Source organism: Panthera tigris, chromosome C2 (assembly GCF_018350195.1).
Source record: "Panthera tigris isolate Pti1 chromosome C2, P.tigris_Pti1_mat1.1, whole genome shotgun sequence".
In the NCBI taxonomy this organism is placed as follows: domain Eukaryota; kingdom Metazoa; phylum Chordata; class Mammalia; order Carnivora; family Felidae; genus Panthera; species Panthera tigris.
The window spans coordinates 126,896,885-126,905,555 of NC_056668.1; positions in this window are offsets into that span (position 1 = coordinate 126,896,885).

The following is an 8,671-nucleotide window of genomic DNA, read 5'->3' on the forward strand; positions in this document are numbered from 1 at the left end:
AGAAGAGAGGGGGCTGATTATGAAAGCAGAAGCTTCGGCTATACATTAAGTGTCCTACTTCCCTGTTGAAGCCCAAGGCTGGAGGCTGCCACTCCCTTCAGATGCTGCAGATTTACTGAACTCCAACAAGAAAAGGAGAGGCCCTAGCATCACCACAACGGCTCCTCGTTCCCCGAGACAGAGAAAATGAGAAACTACAGAGAAAAATACCAGGTAAGGGAATCAAACCATCAGAAGGGGATGTTTTCCAGGAACAAAGCGTTTGGCTCTTCAACACACCTCTGTGGATCAGAGGTGCCCACAGGAGGAGGCAGGGGAAATGTACCGCCTCTGATTGATATACTCACAAAATGCTGCGCTAAGGAGTGCATCTCAAAAAGCCCAGAGAGTTTGGTGACAGAGGCTGGTCGGTCTTCCACATTGGAGCCGTTGGTCCGAACAGAACTCCCCACCCTTCTTCCAGAACCTTATTTCATTTGCCAGAACCCAAAGAAAAAACCAAACCGACAGCTCACGGCTTCATAAACACCACTAGATGGGGACAAGGACAATAGAGTACAGACATCAGAGAAGAAACAGATGGACAAGGTGCCACCTTTCCTGGAGGTAAGGGGTGGCTGACGTGACCTCTTGGAAGACTTGTAGGCTGAGAAGACCCAGTCTTTGCATTTCTGCTTCAGAGGTCAAATCATATCATTAGGAGGGGCCTCAGATGAGAAGCTGACCCTGGGGGAGGGTGTCTCAAGGTAGCACAGTGAGTTGGGTCCACTCAGAGCCCAGGCCTTGCCACCACTCTGCACCTCTTTCCATAAGTCACGCTGTGCCCAGCTCAGATGCGGTGACAGCGGGAGATCCCTGGCCAGGACACCTCACGATGAAGTCACCAACTCAGTTCAATGAATCTGAAATGAGCCCATGCACACTGGGCTGCAGAATCCCAGGCTGGCAGAGGTTCAGTCGCTACCCTTCAGGCTCCATCTTTGGTGAGGAGAAATCAGCATGGGCTCACCTCAACAAGAATGGGCCATGCACAGGAATAAGGGTGGGTGAGTGAGGGTGGGAAACAGAGGGAGCTATGAAAAGAGAAATTTCACACTTCAGTGCAAACCTCTCCTGACAACTCAGTGAAGAAAGACAAAGCTGCTGTTGCTCTTGGCATTCTTTTCCTTCCTTCACTCAGTTTTGCCCACAGGTACCTAGGGAGTACCTGCTCTGCAGATAAAACCCAGAATGGAACAGACAGGAGCCCAAATGCCAGGCACTGTGTGGTCCGGAGGGACAGACAGATAACCCTCAAGGAGTAGCCCAAATACTCATGTCATGACCACTGCACTAGGTGACACAGAGGAGGATGACAGTGGGTGGTGAAGACAACAGGACCAAGCTCATGTAGATGATGAGATGCTTCCTGGAGGAAGCAGCTTTGAGGCTGAGCCTGGAGGGATGAGCAAAAGGGCCTGATGAAGGAAAGGAAGGAGCTGGTGCCTAGCAGGACTGTCAGGCAGAGGTGAGGGTGAGGCCAAAGTCCTCACGGGGTCTGGCACTTCTGAGCAAGAGAAAGGCTCTTATGGGGCCCGAGAGAGAGAGAAAGAGAGAGAGAGTAGGGCACGGAGTACGCACTTGCACTGGACAGAATGGGAGGGGAAGCAGGCAGGCTGAGCCTCATAGGCCGTATTAAGATGTTCTTTGTTTGGATTTATGGTTTGTTCTCTTGCTTTTCTACTTCCTTCTCAATGTGAAGGAAAACCACTGAAAGTGTTCGAGGCACAGTGGCCCGTGAATGGATTTGTTCATTCCCCATTTCAGTTAACACAGTTTAGGTTTATGTTCTTTACGTGTATTTTGGATGCAAACAACAAAAGGTTTTATAAGCCTACATTTGCTAATTATACAACTAATTAAGTCTGTAATCAGGACAATCTCCAGGCCCAAGAGCATCAGTACCCAGGACTCACTATGGAGAGACAAACTGTCCTAAGGACATCTCTTTCACGTTATTGTAACTTAATTGGTTCTCAGATGGATGACTTGTGATTTTTCATTATATTTGGCTAGGCAGAGATGCAGAGGGCTGGTATCGTGTGTGTGAGCACGGGCCTCTGTGCAGGCTGTACGCATCCTCTGTTTGCAAGGGGCTTGACCCAGGCTGAGCAAATGGTGTTGAACTAGCTGGGGCTCAGCAAAGCAATCCATTTATTATAATTCTGCTGAGAAGAGGCCTAGTAAATCAAAGAGACAACCTGACTGCAAACAAATTACACACCAAGAGATAGGATGGAGGGCGGGAGGGGGGAGCAGAGTGGTAGCCAATTGGGGAAAGTGAGAATAGAAAGGAAGAGGATAGAGAAAGCCAGAGAATAGAGACCTACAGAGATGCCTGGAGTCAGAAAGAAATAAAAATGGAGCCTAATTTGTCCATCAAGAAGAAAAAGAAAAAGAAAAGCATCCTACCAAGAGAGATCCCATTTGCTGGTAACCCCTAACTTACAAACCCTTGACTTAAAAAAACCAACTGCCCTTTGTTCTCCTGAGGGGTCACCTAGGGAGTGATTGATGGGTAGTTGCTTTCTCCTAGGCAAATGCACAGAATTCTCTTTTCTCATGCAAATAGAGAAGGGGACCTCTTCTTACAGAGTTAACCTGTTCCTGGTGCAAGTAGGCAGCCCAGTCTAAAGAATCCCCCAGAAGCAACTGGCCTTTTGAAAGCAAAGATGCTCTTGCCAGGCCAAGGTCGGAAAGAGTGGGCTTCTGGTGAGGGTTCCAGCAATGGAACTCCACATAGGTTCCTGTCATAAGACCACGATAACTGGTGACAAGCTGTAGTTGGGACTGCCAGACCCACACCTCTAGTAGGGACTTTAAGCAGTAAATGGGCTTCAAGGCCAGGATAAGGAAGTAGTTCAACTATTACTTAAAACATGTTTTCTCTGGAAAAATACACTCCTGATCCAAATAGCTCCCTTATAAATTCAACTTTGGAAAAAAAACCTGCTTAGAGAACTGGGAAGAACTTCTAGTGAAGCAGTAAGCACAGCAGGAAGGGAGCTGGAAGAGTGTCAGCTTAGACAATGAGTTAGGCCGCACTTTCTCCAAAACGTACTTATATGGAAGAAAGCCTGACTAGAGAGAGAACAAGATGAGCTATATAACAGGAGACTGTGGTCCATGGCCATTCTCAAGGAATCTGAACAGAACCCCTCTTATCTGAGATGCCACCCTACTCTGTGAAAAGATTATGGAGAAAATCATCTCTAGAAGGCTGAAGTTCCGTGGAACATTTGGAGACCCAAATAATCATGAGAACTGGTTCTTAGTAAAATGCTGAAGCTGTTAAGGAGGACTCTAACACCCAGATCCTACCAGGGTGCCTCATACATAGATCCCAGAGACCCAGACAGGCCCATGAAATCAAGCTTGCTTATGAGTATCAATGCAAAACTTCTAAATACATTACTGGCAGAGAAGCCAACAATACACTGAAGAACCAAGTAGGGTTGACTATAAAGCAAGGATGGTTCAATATTAGAGAATTCATAATATAAAATAACCATATTACTGAATGTAAAGCCTTATCTAAACATCTCAACAGACACTGAAGAGGCAATAAATAATAGTCAACACTCATTCTTGATTTTGAAAATCTCATAATAAAACAGGAATAGATGGATATTTTCTGCCATGATGATATATATCTTTTTCAACACAAAATGCTTAATGGAACAACACCAGAATTCTTCCCATAAAAATTAGGAACAAGGCAAAATGTCCACACTTACCACCATTATTTAGCAGTATTGTGGAGCAGTAGGCAAAACAATTAGTCTAGGAAATTCAATGTACAAATTTGAAAGGAGACAAATATGGTCAACATTAGTGGATAATCTGATTGTATACCTGGCAAAGCCCAAGACAATCAACTTGCAAGATGCTCGGAAGAATAAAGGGGCAAGTTACAAAAGTAATATAAAGAAAGCAATGGTTTTTATCATTACAAACAACAACCAATCATAAGATAGAATGGAAGAGAAAATTTTCATTTATAATAGTAACAAAAAAACAGAACATAATTTGAGATACACTGAATAACAAAAAAGTTCCACATCCTTAGATAAAAATTCTTTATTTTTTAATTTTTTTAAAGTTTATTTATTTTAAAGAGAGAGAGACAGAGAGTATGAATGGGGGAGGGGCAGAGAAAGAGAGGAAGACACAGAATCTGAAGCAGGTTCCAGGCTCCAAGCTATCAGCACAGAGCCCAATGTGGGGCTTGAACTCAAGAACCGTGAGATCATGACCTAAAGTCAGACACTTAACCAAATGAGCCACCCAGGCACCCCTAGAATCCTAAATATCATAAAATGTTAATTATTCCTAAATCAATCTATAAATTTAATCCAATAAAACTGTTACTTATATTTATGTTCATTTTGAAATGGTAAAGCGAATTCTAAAGTGAAAACAGAAAAACAGGTACACTTGCTGCAAAGAGCAGTTTGATTCTATATAGGAGGGATGAACAGTGTATATATTCTATGAACAAGTTATTCCATTCCTAGGTATAGACCCAAAAGATCCCAGGGAAATTCTTAGACATGTACAAGAATGTCAGTAGAAGTACTGTTTATAAGGGCAGAAAATCGTATGCAAGCTAAATGTCCATCAACAGGAAAATGAACAAACTGTGGTATTTTCCTACAATAAAATACCACGCAGCTGTGGCAATAATGGACTAGAGCAAGTTGTCTGTGGATGAATCTCTTAAACATCATGTTGAGTTGGGGGGATAAAAAGGGAAAATATTCAGAATAACACATAAAGTATAATAGCATTTACCTAAAATTCAGAAACATCTACATCACTGTTTTGTTTAGGCCCACATCCACAGGCACTATAAGTGAATAAAATATGTAGAAATACAAGGAAGGGAATTCAATGGCCACCTGGTAGGAGGAGGATGGGGCTGAGGTGAGGTGGAGGGGCTTCCTCTGCATTTGCAGATGAAACTGGAGACATTCCAGAAGCTGGGTTGTAGGTAGGTCAGTGTCTAGAACACATTTTTCTTTCTTTCTTTCTTTCTTTCTTTCTTTCTTTCTTTCTTTCTTTCTTTCTTTCTTTCTTTTCTTTTCTTTTCTTTCTTTCTTTCTTTTCTTTCTTTCTTTCTTTCTTTCTTTCTTTCTTTCTACTTTTTTTAAGTGTTGCATTCTCCTCTACATTCTTCACAGGTCTGAAACATTCTAGTGTAAGATAAAAAGGAAGAAGAACCAGGAAAGCTTTCACAGAAGAACAGTAAGTGGCAACTAGTCCTACCAGGTATTCAAACATATAATCATGCCATAGACAGTAAAAGCAGTGTGGTATTGGCATCAAAAGATGTCATTTGGGGCACCTGGGGGGCTCAGTCAGTTGAGTGTCCAACTCTTCATTTTGGCTCAGGTCAGGATCTCACAGTTCATGGTTCAAACTATGTTGGGTTCTGCACTGACAGTATGGAGTCTGCTTGAGATTTCCTCTCTCTCTGACCCTTCCCCACTCATTCTCTCCACCCCCCACCCTCTCTCCCTCTTTCTCTCTCTCTCTCTCTCAAAAATACACTTAAACAAAAGATGTCAATTAATGGAATAAACTAGGACATTAAAAATTTCCGCACCTTTCTTTTTCCAGAGGGCTACCTACTTGCTCTAACACAGCACTGTCTGTATGGGGGAGTGCCCCTCAGTTTTTCACCCAAGGATCCCTCATGACAAATGGTGGTGAAAAGAGATCTGCAGGTCTGGGACCACAGCCCAAAGTGGCCCACTATGGGGACAAAACTTCTTTGAAGATTCAACCTTTACTGTTTCACTGAATGCAGAATTTGCAATCTACTCAAAAATACGTTCTTGTTCATAATTATCCCAGCCCAGGCCACCATCTCATCAGGCTTGGCCTCTTGCACCTGCTCTTCACAGGTCCCCTCCCCTGGTTTCTTCTCTTGCCCCCCTAAACTGCTAGATCTTTTAAACATGTAGATCATATCTATTCACCCTTCTGCTTGACCCTTTTCAATAGCACTCCATGGCACTCAGTGGAAAATCTGAATTCCTCACCAGGACCTATGATTGGCTCCTCAGGGGTCTACCTCAACCCACCTCTGAGAACCTAAGGCCCTTATATTCAGTCCCTAGCAAGTGACCTTCTCTCTGCTACTGAAATCTGCCAAACTCCAACCCCCTCCGAACTTTTGCAGTATTCTCCTTCCCTTCTAGAGCATTCTTCAAAGCTCTTAGGAGAGCAGATATTCTGTCTGCCTTGTTCCTTGCTGTGTCTCCATTCCTCACACGGGGTCTGGCATGGGCCACTCAACATATCTGATGAATAAGCAAATCACATGTGGCTAAGACTGACATTCCAGGAAGATATGTTCTATTTCCAGAAAAGAGGGGATACCTTTTCCTAGACAGACTGGGGAATATAGGCCACATGAGACCACAGAATGCTTGTACCACAGGTCCTTAGACATCCTGAGGAATCCCCTCCCTGACGACACGGAGCTCATTGTGGACACCTTCCAGGTTGGTGTGGAACCGAGACCATTCTAATGTGATATTGTGAACCATATATCAGGCCAAATGAGGCCAGATATGGAAAGGCCCCCAGTGCTCCAGCTGGCTGCCTCTGTGTGAAATCACAGATGCTGCCTATCAAGGGATATTCCTTCCCTACCCCCCAGAAAGGATTCCCTTCACAGAGTATGTCTCAATTGCCCCTGGTGGTCACCTCAAGGGAAGAGAACAAATGCCCCAGAGGTGGAACCTTCCATGCAGCCCCTCACCCAGCACCCCCAGAAAGGAGTGCAAGTTCCTCACTCCACCTTTGCCAAGAGGAATGGGGAAAGGTAATCAATGCAAATCCAGGCTGCCCATGAAAATCAGAAGCAAATCCTTCCAGATAGAAAATATGACCTGTCCTCTTTTAAATGGCATTTTGATAGCTGTGTTATGATACCTCTAATATTGATATAGTTCTCACTCCTTGCAAGGAGCTCTAAATACTTCATGGATATAGTCTCATTACTCTTCAACTTTTCACTAACTTACAAAGTGGATCGTCCTGCAGAGTTGAAACAACGAAAACTTGACTTCTTTTATCATCACTCCCCAAACAACTTCATTGCATTATTCAGATTTATAAAGAGTTGTTTCAGTAGATAGCCTTTGCTCTGACATCAAGGCATATATGAAAATAAATACTTGGTGTTCTTTCCTTTGTAAATATCATTCTCTTTCTGGCCACCCTTCTGTCCCAGACCCAGTGTGGTAGATGGTTATGGTAATGGCCTCCAGTGAATCTTGCCACCCTGTGTCTACACCTCTTATAACGTAACTTGCCACTCCTTCCCTCGGTAGATGGTGTCTGTCCTCCACCCTCTTGCAGCCAGGCTGTCCCTGTGGCATACTTTGAGCAGCAGTATGGGTGGAAGTGATGTGTGCATTCAGGAACTCAGGAAGCCTAACACCTCCCACTCAGTCCTCCAACCCTGAGCCCACCATGCTATGAAGAAGCCCAGTCAAGCCCACTGGAGAGGAGAGGCCACCTGGAAGAGAAGGCGGCCCCCATCCAATAGCCAGCACCAACTGCCAGACACAGAGCAAGACCACTTTAGAGCCACCAACGCTTCAGCTAAATACAGCTGCACAGGTGAGCCCAAGTGAAACCAGAAGAGAAAGCACCAGAGGAGGTTAAGCCATTACATTTGGGAATGGTTTGCTATGAGACTATGGATAAACCATTGCCCTGTGTCTGCTGCCCCATGATTCTGCATCTCTAATTGCTATTTTCTTCTGTCCCAGGTTTTCCTCCAGGTGAACACACTGTTCAGAAAGGAGCACCACTCTGATTCATAATCCTCCTGTAATAGCCTCTGGTCTTGGACATAAGTCATGACGCCTCCTTAGCCTTCACCAATCCACTCACTGTGTGACTTAGAGTAAGTCTTTAACCTCACCCTCTGCCTCAATTTCCTCATCTATGAAGGAGAGATAACCATAGTACCAACCCAGAGTTATTGAGGACGTAAGATGAAACATGCAAAAGGTTGGCACAGTTCCCAGTACATTACGAGTGCTCAAAAAATATTAGCTGCTATTATGACTATAAAATATTTATTCGAGAAATACTTTTATTGAATGTTCTACCAAATTGTTAATGGCAGGAAGAAAAGATCTCACATTTTATGCAGCACTTTCTCTGTGCCACGGAGCCTTATTTCTTTTTGTCTTTACAACGATGTGCACATGGGCATGGCAGAAAATAGTGCCGGAGTTTGATTCTCATCTCTGTCACTTGCAAGCTGTGTGACCTTGGATAAATGACTTAACTTCTCTGTGCCTCAGTTCTTTTTCACATGCAAAGCGTGGAGATGAAAAAGTGCACTTCCCTTCCAGAGTTGTTGTGAGAAGTAATTCAGTTCTTTCCTGTCAAGCATGCAGAGAGCAGCCGACCACGGGAAGTGTTCAATAAATATCAGCCACAGGTTATAATCCCCCTGGTTCAGATGGTGGTGCTGGGGCTCAGAAAGCATGAGTCAGGTGAACAGGACCACCAGGTAGTGAGCAAAAGAGCTACCTGACCCCATGCCTTCTGCTCTCGCCACTGTCACACTTGTGAAAAAGGGCTCCCCAGCCCTCCTGCT